The 14666-nt window shown below is 44.8% G+C and overlaps 1 protein-coding gene and 1 long non-coding RNA gene across 7 annotated transcripts in view; one reads left to right on the top strand and one right to left on the bottom strand.

Annotated features, from left to right (window-relative positions):
• Positions 1-14666, top strand: part of KCND3 (potassium voltage-gated channel subfamily D member 3) — a 121420-nt gene that overhangs the window by 68885 nt on the left and 37869 nt on the right. The window lies entirely within an intron of this gene.
• The window catches only part of LOC141733511 (uncharacterized), a 101612-nt gene that overhangs the window by 57381 nt on the left and 29565 nt on the right, over positions 1-14666 (bottom strand). For both annotated transcript variants that reach the window (XR_012584321.1, XR_012584322.1), the window contains exon 2: positions 3-122. This is a non-coding gene — a long non-coding RNA (uncharacterized LOC141733511). The remainder of the gene's footprint in view (positions 1-2; positions 123-14666) is intronic.

The raw sequence follows: 14666 nt of genomic DNA, 5'->3' as shown, positions 1-14666 counted from the left end.
ACCTGCAGGAGCAGCCGGGGTAATCCTCCGCGGCAGGAGGCAGAATCCTCAACATTCACGGGAGCATTCATCCATCAGGAAACGAGAACAGGCAAGGAACGGCAATCAGCTTTTCCAAGATGCTAATAAGAAGGTACAATTAATCTCTTCACCTCTTACTCAACCCCTGCTGCATATATAAATTAAATTAGCAGCCATATATATACACAGACATATATAAAATACCCTCTGATTTAAATGGCACTTCTAACTTGGAAATAAAAGGCAAGAGGTGAAATTGTTGAAGTTAAGCAGAGGACAACACACGCGACATCATTTCTTCCTGACACACGAGGCCCAGGTGTTATTCGCAATAGATTACCTATGCGTAAAAAAACCCGTTGGAAATCTGGTGAAATATGCAATATTATTTGTTGCTAATTCTGGTTTGCAAACAACTGCCTAGCATTTCGGTTAAAATATGTCAGAGCTGTTAAATGCCGGTATAAATAATAAATGGGAAGGGCATGTACTAAGACTAAGGTCTCTCTGCATCACGACTTAGACAGCATTATGTTTTATTAATGACAATTTGAAAACCACAATGAAGTAGGAAAATGGCTTCTCTGCCAGGATTTTAAATCCTTAGTTCACAACCAAGCACAGTCCAGAGGAAAACAGTTCTAACTTTATCGTACCGACTTTACCAGAACTTTTAGACTTGTTTGTATAGATTTGAGACTTGTAATTGTCTTTGGTAGTGCATTCTTTTTCAGTTCCACGTAAATATTGATTAACAGGCCTAAGACCGATGGTGAATCCAATGTCGCCGGCTGTAGCAGAGCAATAGGTTACCTATACTCCCTGCGTGTGATCCCCTAGAGCACCTAGTGATGTGCCTTTCTAGCCAAGAAAAGTATTTTCTATAATACACTATTAGACTTTACTAACCCCTTAAAAACAAGAAAAGGAAAAAATATTATTTTTAGAAAGCTTTTCCATGTCTGACTTTGTTCCTTCGCATAGTCTTTCTGCTTGTTCTCTGCATGATCCCTGGGCAGCTTTATGCCCTGAAAGCCCCTTCCCAGAAGGCAGCGTGAGCCCGACCTGGAGAGCAGCGCTACAACCAAGCTCATCGCCACAAAGTTTTGCTGGGCATCTGCCACCTCACCGAGGCCATCGGCTGAGCAGGCATGCCTCTTCCCAAGTTAATATCCTACACACAGCTAAATGCGTCAGAACGGAAAAGGGTCCTGCCTTTAAAATATAAACTATTCCATGATGTCTTTGGGACAGCTGTGAAAATCTTCCCGCGGTATCTATCCGTGGTTAATTGTGCTATGATTATGGAAAAATGTTATGCCATGGATGTGTGTACGCTGATTATTTCAGTAGAAATAGTCTTGTGCCTTTCTAAAAAAAAAGTCTAAAACCCTTTAGGTACAATAGGCAGTGACAGACGGAGCCCAATTTACATAAAATGACACAAGCATCAAGTTCTTTTCAAGCAAGTCAAAGATCCAAAAATAGCAATATAAAATGCTTTCAGCCTCAAGATGTGCGTGTGTTACAGTTGCGAAATCTCTGGCGATGGATTATGGTTCTTTCTACTTTTGCACTTCAAAAATTACTTGTTGATACACAGTTAGCACGGAACTCTTCGCAGATGGCTTTAAAGAACAATCAAGTTCTTCAAACCAAGAGCTAGAGTGTGATCAGTTGAAAAACTAGGACTTGGGTATAACTTTTTTTCACAACTCCAGAATTCAAAGATTCCCTCGCATATGACAAATCTGCAGCACAGCAGCTGAAAAAACAGATTTTACAGCTCCTTTATTTAAAAAATCCTTAGTATTTGCCGTCACATAATAAGAGTTCCAGAAGGGTTAGGTCCGATTTAGATGCCCAGATAATGCCTAAATATCCAGAACGCACACCATGTTGTGAGAACGCAACCGAAGGGTGGGTACCGCGCACCCGTGTCCGTGGCAGAGAAAGCAGGGAACAGCACAGTCCTCGGGGAGAAAGCCCTTGGTCCGACAGAGACGTTCCTCTTCGGGGCCACCTACAAGAGTCCCTGCCATCCTGCACTGCACACGCCGGAGCTGTGCCCCAGAAGTTCATCTTTTCATTCCACAATCAATTCCACAAGAAGAAAACTGTGGTGAGGGGAGCTCCAGTGCGTTCCCAGCCTGGCTGAACAATCTAACAAATAACGTCTCGGTACAAAACATCTTAAAGATGCGTTGCATAGAACTATGACTTACAAGAACACCGAGGCCAAGAATCTGAGCGCAGCTTCAGGTCTGTTCTCTCTTTTTTTAAACATAAACACTATCCTGAGGCTTTGAAATAGTGACTGTCAGATAACTCATGAATATAAATGCACTTTTTAAAATTACCCAGCTAAGGACAACCTTTACTTATCTAGAGGGGGTGTTGTGTATGAAAAATCACTGAAAGTCAAACTAGCCCATTTACTTACTCAGAGGACCTTATAGGAGCCTAGATCCGAAACTGCTGTGAACTAACGCCTTATGAATAGTAACGAACTCCCCAAACAACTTATTCTGCCCCTGGTGTAAATGGGAGAAGTCAAACATCAAAGCAGTCTCCAAAGAATGAGTTTTGTTGACGTTTTGCTTAGATAAAAACCCGATCTTTGTTAAGCCGCCCCTAATGTTGAAATACCAGCGAGTCCAGAGGCAGAGAACGCTACACTGGCATGCAAAAAACCAAACGTCTGATTGTTCCTACAGAAATATCATGGAGATTTGAGCCTCATTTAACATCCCACCACACCTGCCCTTCGCTGGAGCCCACAGCCGGGTACACCACACTCCTCCGAGCCTGGAATCAGCCTGTGCTCCATCGGAAACTCAGGTTGCACAAACACAACTGCTCTGAGATGGGGGCACTGCAAGAATCCCAGCCCCCCGAGCGCTGGAGGAGGGCGAGCACAGGAGCAACGGTGTCTCCTTGCCACTGCCTGAGCCCATGCCTTCTCGTTGCAGCGGTGCTGTTATTACTGCACGTGCCATGCCAAAGCTGCCCAGACGTTTGCGAACACTAAACTCTACATCAGACTCAGGACAGAGATCAGCAGTTTTATAGCCAATATCTACCCCAATCTCTAAAAGTTAAACAAAAAGTTTAACTTTGGCCCAGCCCCAGAATTACTGTCTTGCTGCTCACGGGCACACACCAGACAGCAGCAGCAGCGCGCTCCAAAGGCTCGTGTCCACTCCCCAGAGGCAGAGCTGTGCTAATAAGGTTATGCCAGAAGGTTATCACCGCAGGGGTCAGGAAGCTTTCCTCCTTCATCACTCTGCTGCTGCTCCGCCCGGCTCTCCCGCTCGGATCCGTTGTCTCTGACTCCGGATCCTGGATTTTCACAAGATCTAGTGGGAGGTGTCCTGATCTAGTGGGATCTAGTGGGAGGTGTCCCTGCCCATGGCAGGGGGTGGGACTGCATGGTCTTTAAGGTCCCTTCCCACCCAAACCATTCCATGGTTCTATGACTCTGTGGACCCCCAGGCCCCATCCAGCTGGGTGTTCAGGTCAGACCCTCCTCTGACTCCCACCGCTGCTCAGCCCAGCTCACCACCCCAACGAGACTGTTGACACGCGCATCACTTAACGGGGGCTTTACCTGCCTTGCTGGATTGTTCAAAGCGTCCTCCAGGACAGCTAATGACAGCCTTCTGTTGGGCGCTGAAGGACTTCTTGAAGAAACAACTGCCCTGTGGCGTCAGTGAGCAAACCTGTTTCCTCTGAGCTTTTGTCACCTCCAAGGCTTGCATGATAAATACATCTAACTGTACACATTTGTTTTGCATCTCAGCCAAACAGATGGCTTGGGAGAACTGAGGGGATATTAAATTAAGCTAAGGTGAACCTTCTGGGAAAATTCAAGGGAACTTAATTGTATAGTATTAACTTTTACCTATTTCTGCCTTTTTATTTGGTGAATACTTATGAGCAAACTCCGCACTTAATGAGGAAGAAAGCACTGATGAAAGGATATTTTTTTTAACATCTTTAATCTGAATTCCTGCTGGTGCTGCATATTTTCCCACTAGAATGCTTACAGGTGATGAGGTTACCCTGCAATTTTTTACTGATTACACCCCAGGCTAAATTAGATACAGGAGAGGGAGAGATATATATATGTATAAAAACTTCAAGATAAACACAAAATTTTAAACTCATCAAACACAGCCCTAATCCCTCTGCAATTTCAAAGTGCGAAAGTTACGTATCATGTGCAATGTATACAGTTTTATGACAACAAAGAGATAAGCAACAGCCCTTTGTATTCAATGGCGCTGCTGCCCTGACGTGGTGGCTCTGTCTCTAAACGCGCCTGGGACCGTCGGCGGTGCAGAGGCGCAGCTTCCAGCGGGGTAAGTCACGGCAGGACCAGGAATAGAATCAGGGCTCTCTCCCTGACCCAGCTCGGGCTCACTGAGAGAGTTATATTCTGAACAGACCCGCTCCTGCAGGGAATTGCTCAGTCACCTTGAGCCATGTAGGACTTGAGAAGGAACAACCCTTTCTAGTTAATGGAGTGTCTTGTCTAAGGGCTGATGCCTAACGACAAACTAATCCACAGGAGGGGTCTGCTCATGGCAGATCCAGCCTCTCGTCTCCAGGCTTCTGTTTTAAATCTAAACCGAATTGGTGCAGTGTAAAAGTCATCCACTCCTGACAGGTAACTGGCTGCCGCTGAGAAAAGCATCACAGAATTCTGTATAGGCCGCGAACAGACAGATAACCGCGGCATCTTATATCAGCGTTGATAAATATAGATATTTCTTATATAAGAAGGGACATTCAGGTCATTGATTTTTAGGAATATGTTCTCATTGATTTCCAATAGGAAATTCTGATCTTAAATATTGCATAAAATGGCATTTTGATATTATTAATGTCATCTACAGAATAATACGAGTGCTTAATCAAAGGGTAAATAATGATGATGAAAATACATACTGGATGCCGCGTCAGTGCAAAGAGCGAAGTCTCTTATATAAAGAGCAAGAGCAAACAGTGGGGATTAGAGGGAAGGAAATAATAGCTCCTCACTTTTAGGCAAGGGTAACTGAGGAGAACAGAGCTTGCTTGGGCTGTCCAAGGTCACACAGAGAGCCAAAAGTCACATCCCGCAGAGCCCATGGCATTAACACCCTGTAGATGAGACCTCCGTGTCTCCTGCACCAACAACCTCCAGGCACAAGGAGCATTACAGGGGCGGCAGAAGGCGTGGGGACTGGCTTTGGCTAAAGGCCGTGCTGCAAATGACAAATGAAGGACAAACATGTAAAGTTTATCGACTAAATAAATCTTAAAATAAAAGGATTTAGGAACACCGTAATGATCTCACTGCTTACATCAAGCACAAGCTGTGCATATCTTCATATTATATTTACTGTTATGAAAACATAAACTGGATTACCAGGGCTTAGTGCTTAAGCGGCCTGTTTCATTAGGAAGGCAAGGAACTTTGGCTGTCCTGATATTACAGCTGCGATTTAGACAGGACAGGGAAAAGGCAAGGACCAGGGTGTTTTCCTGTTCAAAGCACAACAGTTACACCCAATAAATAAAATTAGCATCACCAAACCTTACCAGCTCAAACACACAAATCCGAACAAGGCTGGAGGTTCTGAACTGAGCAGCCGCATCCCTATGAGGAGGTACATGAGCTCATTTAGAGTTCTAACATCATTTTCCTGAGCTAACAGGACGCCTCTCACACTCTCATTGAAGAGTAGGGCAGTTTTACCACTCTTTTCAGGGGACAATCTCCCTGTGTGAGGTACGATTATTAAATGTGATGATGGGAATAAGGCTCATTTTCCTGGGAAAATACTGGTTCCACCGAAATCTAAAACTGCTTGTTCATTTCAACAGTGAAATGATTTCGTTTTATAAACAGAAACCAAGAACAGCAAGAAAAACTCCCTCCCAACACAACCCAAGCAGTGGCACTCAGGGCGTGCACCAGCTGGGACCTGTGGCAGCCGGAGCAGAGGACAGAGGTGGCCACGGTGGCCGGCGACCAAACCCGCCGGCAGCAGTGGGCGGGGAAGGTCCCTCCAAGGGGAGCTGCACGACTGAAGCCCCTCTAGGATGAGGACAAAAGCGCTGCGAATTCAAGGAATTACAGTGTATTTTCACTGCGGTGAAAGGGCCTGCAGCAGCGCACAGCGAACAAACGCAACACTTAAATGCTGTTTCATTCAGATTTATACCCAGATTTACTACTTTCTAGGCTTATCGTACCCCCATCTCCACTCAGCCGCACTTGTACAGCCCTACTTTAATCACATAGCTTCACCTGCATTGCTTTTCAGTTTGCTTCACTGCAGTTAAAGCAATACTAAAAAACTGCATTTCCTACGCTACAGCTATTCTGAACTGGAGTAGCTGAGCAGTCGGGGGAAGGATATCTTCCATTCCTCTTGCCTGCCTTCCTCAAAAGAAAGCAAAGGTTTGTACCCCTAAGAAGTGTTCAAATGCGAGATATTTTTAGATCGGTTTGATCCAGCACTGGATAGAAGAGGGCTGAAATCTCCCTGCTGCTGTTTTAGATTTGCAGGGGCTTAACTGCCCCACGAATACAAAAGGAGCAAAATGTAGCTTAAAATGTGCAGAAGTCAAAGGAAATCCGTGCACTGAACCCAGTCGGCTTAAAGGTCAGCCACAGATTTTCCTAAATCAGGATGAGTTTAAAATCGGGTTTGTTTCCCATTTATGCAAGATCTACCAAAAAGCCCATCCAAAGCAACCACGCTCCGGCACACCGTTTTCCCGTGCCCGATTCCCTGGCCAACCTGGTGAGAACCGTTTGTAACTTCTGTCACTTTGTGTGGCTCTTACAGCTGCCGGACTAATCCGCGGGGAAGAGGCCCAGCAGCCTCCTCGCCAGGCACAGCGCAAGACGTTGACAGATGCAAAGGGCACGCTGCGCTGCTTTTGCACAACATACTGCGAGACGTTTGAATTCTGACAACTCTCGGGGAAAGGCAGGAATAAGAATGCACGCCGCAGCTCTGGGCTCCCGGTTGTTTGATTTAGGGGTTTTATGTTTTGTTTTGGCTTGGTTTTGTTTGCTTGTTTATTCCAAAATCACCTTGGGAAATGAGCCTGCTGCGTATCGCTCCCATAGATAAATTCAAATAATGTTATCTGTGGTGGTTTGTACCTGGAGAAGGGATGGTGAATCAGTAATTGCCAGAGAATGAATTCACAGTCAAGTGTTTTTATGAAGGCATCAGCTCAGACGCAGCATTCAAAGTGTCATATCTACAGGGAAAAGCTCAACTTTCCAAGGTGCATATGTAGAAACAGGAAGAAAAAGATATCACGAGTAGCAAATTCAGAAAAGCTCGCTTTTCTCCAGGCATCTCCCTGTAATATCTTAGAGAAAATAAAGGCCGAAGGGAAAACACAATGTGCCTTAACTACCTGTACTGGAAAGGAAAGCGGCTTCTTCACAGCAGACGTGGGAATGAAGTAACAGATGATGGTTTGAATCTCAGATTGTGCATATAATGGAGAAAAATCTTCTAAAACAGAAAGGAAATTAGAAAATAAAGTCTGCTGACAGGGAAGCTGTGAATTTACCAACTCTGCAAGCAGAGACGGAAAGGACTAGACAGAGGATTTAGGACTAGACAAGAGATTTACTGGTAGAAACTGCAAAATGGTAATTTCCCTATGTAGTAGTGATGCCAGAAAATGGACCAGACAACTCAGTCTTTTGTTTTTCCTGAAAAACTTACGAATGTGCATAAAGGGCTGGCTGCTCAAACACATAAAATACAAGGAAAAGGACCCGAGGTATCTCCAGAGACAAGAACCATCATTCAGCATCGTCCCAAGGTGCAGACCACAAATGATTTATTCTTATAATCTGTTTCTATTCATGAAATACTTAAACACACTTAGGGAAACAAAGCAGGGTTTGATTTTGGTGATTGTCCCTTTGTGTACTAATTATTTTTATTAGCAAGTTAATTTTCATCACAAGCTGTCTGCTTGCTCATCTGGGAGAAACATATTTATAAGGTCAAAAGTTCAAAAGCAACTTTCGGCGCATTACCGGAGGAGGAGGAGATGGCACACACTATATAGTCTTGCAGCAAATACATGGGAACGCGATCCTGAGGATCAAAGCTAAAGCAGTAAGACGATTCAGGCTGCCCGGAAAGCACAAGTGCACACATACGTGCAGTCACGCGTGTGTCATATCGGAGCCTGCCCGGACACAGGACCAGCAGGAGGGGGGAGGTTTCCGTGCCAAGGAAGGGACAATGAGCAGGCGTTTCGGGAGACGCTGCCCAGTCCCGCTGCAGTTGGTGGGACGGCAGATTCCCACAAGGCTCCCTGGAGGCAGCCCCAGGCTGGGGAGGGGGTTTCGGAGCTCGGGGTGACCCGTCCCAAAGCCTCGCGAGCTGATGTCCTGCTGGTGTGAGCAGCTCTGCGTCCCCACCGCGCTGCGTCCCCACCGCGCTGCCCCAGGTGGGACACTCATCCCCCTTTGCTGCTCCGATGGGATGCTCGGAGTGACAACGTGGCTGTGCTGCTGACTTTTCAAATTGCACAAAAGGGAATTTTACACTTTGGCAAACTGCCTACCTGAATTCTGGGGGAGTGAGAAAGGAGAAAACAAGTTTTGACTAGTAACATTTAAGGTGACACTATCAATCACTGGCAAACTTCGACAACTCCAGTTAATTTTTGCTCAGAATGATAAAATACTCCACTGGTAAAGAAAATAACAGAGTTTCACACAGGGCTATTTTTCTTCTTGTTTTTCTTTCGATTTAGAAGAAAAATCATGTTAAATCTTCAGCATTTTTAATCAAATACAGACAAGGGAAATTGAACTATGCACAAACAAACCTGTGTTTTCAATTGGCTTTTGTTACTCTCAGTTAAAAGCTTACAGTTTGGATTATTTTTTTTCCCTAACAAAAATCCAAAACATTTCAAGAGAAATTGGTATTTGTGAGCAGGCTCCTTTAGTCTGTCTTTGAAGAAAGAGGAGTCTGAAATAGAATAGAATTATTCAACCAGCTCTAGACTCAGAACACTTCCCTGGAGGCGTAGATCTGGCAGCATGTAGGTGAATTTGATTTCTTACTCAGAAAAATTATCTATGCGTTATTAATATTAACACATGCTTAGAGGAACAAATGGGCAAGATATTCTAAAATACAGATAGAGATGGATCCTAGATCCTGAGCTCCTGGTAGTCCAAGTGAAGAGGAAAGGTGTCAGACAGCCAGTTTATGACTCCCAGTGCCCACTCAGACTGAAGTTCATGGCTACCAACCGTCATCAGAAGGGACACTGCGTCTCTTCACATCCCAGTTCTGCACTGGAAAGCAGATTGTGGGTACCTGTGTCTGTGCAATGCTGTAACCAGGGTGAGAACAAGCAAAGCCTATGCCGGGATCATTTCCATCAGCGCCCTGCCAGGCCAGCTCCATGCTGCCACCCACCTTCACCACTTTTGGTGGCCAAAGAGTGAAACTGGTTTCTGCTGCAAGTTTAGGCTGATCCCTAAGCTGCTTTGGAAGCTGCACAGGACACACACATGCGTATGTGACACGCAGTGCTACAAGAGTCTGTCCGTCTGTAACGCATGAACACATAAGACAGTCCCTGCGCGCAGGACCTGCGCCTCCCCACGAGTAAACCCTCCCGGACTGTCCGAGAGACGCGGTGGTGCCTTCATGGTGGCTCTTCCCAAAGGGAGCAGAATAAAATCAAGGGATCGTTCAAAGCAGGTTCACAGCATTGGTCTTCCATTTGAAAAAACAATATAAGAAAGGAAATAAAGATTCTCTGATTTGTCTGTCATATACCTAGGAGAATAAATTTTCTATTGCAGTGTGGTGTTTAAAGCTCACCACGTTTTTTTAACAAGGTACTATTAACAGAAGATAAAGAGGTAAGAGAAGATAAGAGAGTAGCTAGCATAAGAAAAAGCTATTTGTTTCCATTGTCTTCTCTGACAACCTTTTGCTGTCCTGCACTAACTAGGTTCGCAGAGGGGCACCTGTATTTCTTGGGGTTTTATTATTTATTTTTATTTTCTGCCATACAGAGTCAAGAAATGGGGGGGGGGGGAGAGATATTTCAAGGCTTCCAAAAAATCAAAATTTATTCATAGAAAAGAAAGCAGAAGGAACATAGTTATGAGCAAGGAACGCTGAAGTCATCTAGCTTGTAATAAAGTCTATAGCTAACTAGCCACAGGTGCTCTTCACATCCCAGGAGCAAATGAGAGTATGATTGATAGGGATACGGTAATGCTTCTGCAACCATAATACAGTCTTTCTGGAGTACAGGTTTGCACCTGCTCAAAGACGAGGCATTAATATTTATTTAAACAAGACCATTAAAAAGGAGAGGGGGTGGAGAAGAAATCATTAAGTATCTACACCAAGGCAGAACAAAGCACGCCCACGCCAAACCGGAGTCTTCTGCATTGCAGAGGGACCGGCCCGGCCCTGGTGAGCAGCGCCAGGCGCGGGCTCCGGAGCTCCCTCCCCGTTTGCCGTGGCCTCTGACGCCCAGACCGAGCCTCCTGCAGCCAGAACCTCTTCCTACCGGCTAGAGGTTGCCCAACGTGATCTAAAATCAGAGTGCATTTCAGAGTTGTATATAGGGTCTATGGCCAGATTTACAGAATTATTTAGGTGTGTAAAGATGAAATAGCATTAGGCCTGCACCAGTGCTTCAGCCATCCCTCTCGTGAGCCCAATTAACTTTGTGAATCTAACCCTACGGCAAGTCTGATTTTGCTCACAAGTCAGGTGAGGCTGTGGAGAGAACGCAGCCACCACGAGCCAGGTGAGGTCCCCCAGGCTGAGGGGACACACTCATCACTACGTGCTTCCCGCACGTGAAAGCATTGCGATACGTCTCCACAAGTCTTCAATTCACCCCGATTCTGCTTGGCTTAGCAGCAAAGGCTGAGCCAGTCTGCGCCACAAACACACCCCTCCCGGGTCTCAGCACCAGAGCTCACGCGCTCTACGAGAGCGAGCAGAAACCTGTGGTGCCTTCCCACCCCCCCACACCGCTTCAGGACACCTGCAGGACTGGTTGTGATTTTACCGAAGAGCAATATAGAAAACTCCTTTCAAATCTTTCTGATCTCGGTAATATCCTGTACGCACCAAGTTATCCTGCAAGGAGCAGTTCCACGTTTGAATTTCCGGATTGCCTCCCAACCCATTATTACATGGATTTGTCCCTTGCCTTTTCAGGACTCCAGCAGCCTGCACCGAAATCATTTCTGCAGACCTTATAAGTACTCTCTGCAACGTGATCGCTTTGATGCTCACGTAATTCTTCCTATCACTGAAACACGTCTTTCATTTACAATGTGTGCCTGAGCCAAGTAAATTCTTAATTCCTTTTGTATGTCACTATTTGATGACAAATGCCACATTATCAGATCACTTTTCCTCGTAAGGGACAGAATTGTATGGTTAGGCAATACCCAGCCCTTGGACAGCATTTTACGTCTGCATAAAAAAGAAGCATTAATCAGCGCTAAAACTAACTGGAATTTGTATGCAACTTTCCATTGCCTTGAATTAAGTCGGTTTCTGACATCACTATTTAAAAAAACACACGTTTTTGAAATTGTGTTTACCAGGGTTCGTATTTTATGGATAGAGATAATAGAATAGAGAGAGAAGTGTACAGCTCACGTTATTTTTTAAGACATGAGATATGCCTTTCACTTGTGCCACGTCTCTCATGCCAATAAACCTGACATACTTTATGCACTTTGCTATGTGATCATAATTGCTAGACTGTTGAAATAGAACTTTTGATCACAAAAGGTAGTTCTACGCAAATTTACAGAATTATAGCTATTCTTAAATATAAAATATTTCAAACTATTATTTAAAGAGGAGCTTAGGTGCTTAAATATAACCAAAGGAATCAAGCTTCTAAGGAGATGATCAAATTAAAACAGCTTTACTCTTTCAATAAACCAGCCGAAAAGCCACTCAATAGGAGCTGTGAGGAAGAGGTTAGTTGTGCATCTGCGTTACTGCACCCAGTACCGAGGCGCAGCTGCTTCCGCACGGAGGCAAAGCTTCAAATGCAGTAGCAAGAACAACGCTGCACGAGGAGAACCGCCTCCAGATCAAGAGTATTCACCATTTTTTTCACGGCAAGGGTGACTGAGCACTGGAAGAGCTCGCCCGCAGAGATCATGGAGTCTCCAGCCTTGGAGACATCAAAAACCTGATTGCCACAGCCCTGAGCAACCTGCTCTGGGTGGCCCCCTCTCAGCTGGGCAAAGACCAGACGGTCTCCAAAGGACCTTCCAGCCCCGGCCACCCCACAACTCCGTGACTGGCCAAATACCCAGAGCAGACTTTTATCCAAATCTGTTGCCATGAGCAGGGTGGAGGGAAGTGGCCAGGGCTCAATGATTTTGTCCCTCTCTGCCATCCCCGCAGAAGGGCTACAGAAGCCTCAGACAACCCAGGCATGGCACGGCATCCCCCTCCGAGAGCCGGGAGCGTGAACCAAGCACACACACACCTTCCAGGGCATCCTCTGCCCAGCCCAGAGGGGCCTGGGATGTGTAACGCTCCGTTACAACCTAATCCCTTTTTCTTCTGCTCACTTCAACTCCTTTGAAACTGCTTCCACTTCCAAGTTCAACTTTTCCAGAATCTGAGGCTTTCAAAAAGCCAATTCTTAAAAAGCTAATTAATTCCCCATAGGCTTTTTTTTTTTTGGACTCAGTAAATATTTCTGAGATTGCTTTTTGTATAATCAGTGTTAGCAGCTCATTAAAATGCACAGTATGTGTATCATTTTGAATGTGACATGGCTCAGCATGGACACTCAAGCTGCTTAAAAAGACAGAAAAGAAAAAGATGAGGATAAAATGAAAGCAAAAACCCAGCATTTCCTTTAAGCTGACACCTCAGTTAAGAATTTGAGGCAGGGCAGGGAGCCTCCAGCCCTGCTATTAGGTGAAAAGTCTAATTGCTCCATGCACTGAGTGCCCTCTCCAGCCTGTATGTTTTTCAAAAAAAAATTTCTTTTACAGAGAGCTTTAAGGTGCTTAAAAAAAAAAAAGAAAGGATTCTACTATCAGGTAATTGTATAAGGTTTTCACTCCGAGTAATATGAGGCTGCTTCTTGAATTAATAATGAATGAAGTAATTTTAAAGGCCTTTAGTGTACGCAGCCAGAAATAAATAATGCCTTAATGTGGGACATTTTATTTTCCGTTAAAACAAACACTTTTTAAAGGTGTGTGTTGCTGAGAAGAGACGCACTCAGTTGCTAACATGCCAGATGCTGTATCAGATGATGGTCAGATGGACAATAATACTCATGACTTTTTCTTAATATTTTCTGAGCATTGTTGATGCTTGATGGCTGAGGAAAAGAGGAGGGTTAAAATGATTGCTTTGGGCCACAACAAGAAGACCCAAGACGAAGTGCTCCCTCAGTAATGAGTGGCTGCAAAACTGCAGTTCCACTTTAATTGGCCTTATTTCAGTTGGCGTGCGCTCTATATTGGATAAAATACACCTCCGTTCATTTGCAGACAAATTATTATGACTGACATACTAGTAAAATGGTAACAATGCTAAATCATAAACTAATTAGTAACTGTGTACAGTAACTTCTTTAAGCATGTTATAATCACAAGCTGTTAGGCGAGACACCTCTGAGCACCGGCACTGACACCGCAGACTTCCCCTTCCCGCGTGCAGGGAGCAGCAGTGCGGCTGAGGTTAATTGAAATAAAATAAAAAAATGAACAGAAAGAGGCGAGCGAGGCGCCTCATTACAACCCGTCCATGTGCCACAGCTCTACGGCTTCAGGGCCAAAGAGAACCCGCGGGTGGTGACTGCCCCGCACCACCGCAAGGGCTAATTCTTATAAATGGATTTGAGTCTTAGTGCCCACATTAGAATTTCAATTAAATTAAATATTGACCGAGGCAGAACTTGCTGTCAGGTTCAGGGTGAAAAGCTTCAATTACCAAGGAAGCAGCAGTCCTTGAAAATAACATCATACTTTCACCTTCACGGGGAAAAAAACCCCACGATATGGAGGTACACAGCAAGGGGTGGGTTCGCTGTTAGAAAAGAAAGAATCAAATAGATTTTTTTTTTTTGGTCGTGCATGACAGTAAATCCCCGCTGTTACAGTAAACCAGAGCTTTTCCTCAACTGATAATCGTGAGTTAAAGGGCTAAACAGTAACTTGTTGTGAACAGATTGTGCATTTTTCAATTCTACTGACAACAGACCCACTTCAAGACTGCTCCAGAGACCCGCACAGGCCCCAACACCACCGTTACCATGGGTCTAGGAATCTGCAGCTTAGAATAAAAAAAAAAAAAAAAAAAAGAAAAAAAAAGAAAAAAAAAACAAACGAACTTTCCTGGTTCAGGGAACCGAGGACCTTTGCAATTTTCCAAACACAAGTGTAGGAAATGGATTCTGACTCTTTTCTTGTTGGACCTTTCATTATTCTGCAACTTGCCCTGCAACACAGAGAGACTGTGCCGTCAGCATGGCCGGGGGGCTGCTGCCTCTTCGATTTCTCTTCACTTGAAATTCTCTAGTGCGGAGAACTTAGAATGGCATGAAATTGTCACCACCCCCCA

The sequence above is a fragment of the Larus michahellis genome, chromosome 21 (assembly GCF_964199755.1).
Source record: "Larus michahellis chromosome 21, bLarMic1.1, whole genome shotgun sequence".
Taxonomy (NCBI): Eukaryota; Metazoa; Chordata; class Aves; order Charadriiformes; family Laridae; genus Larus; species Larus michahellis.
The sequence above is the reverse complement of the archived record's forward strand: the minus strand, read 5'-3'. Positions and strand labels throughout refer to the sequence as shown.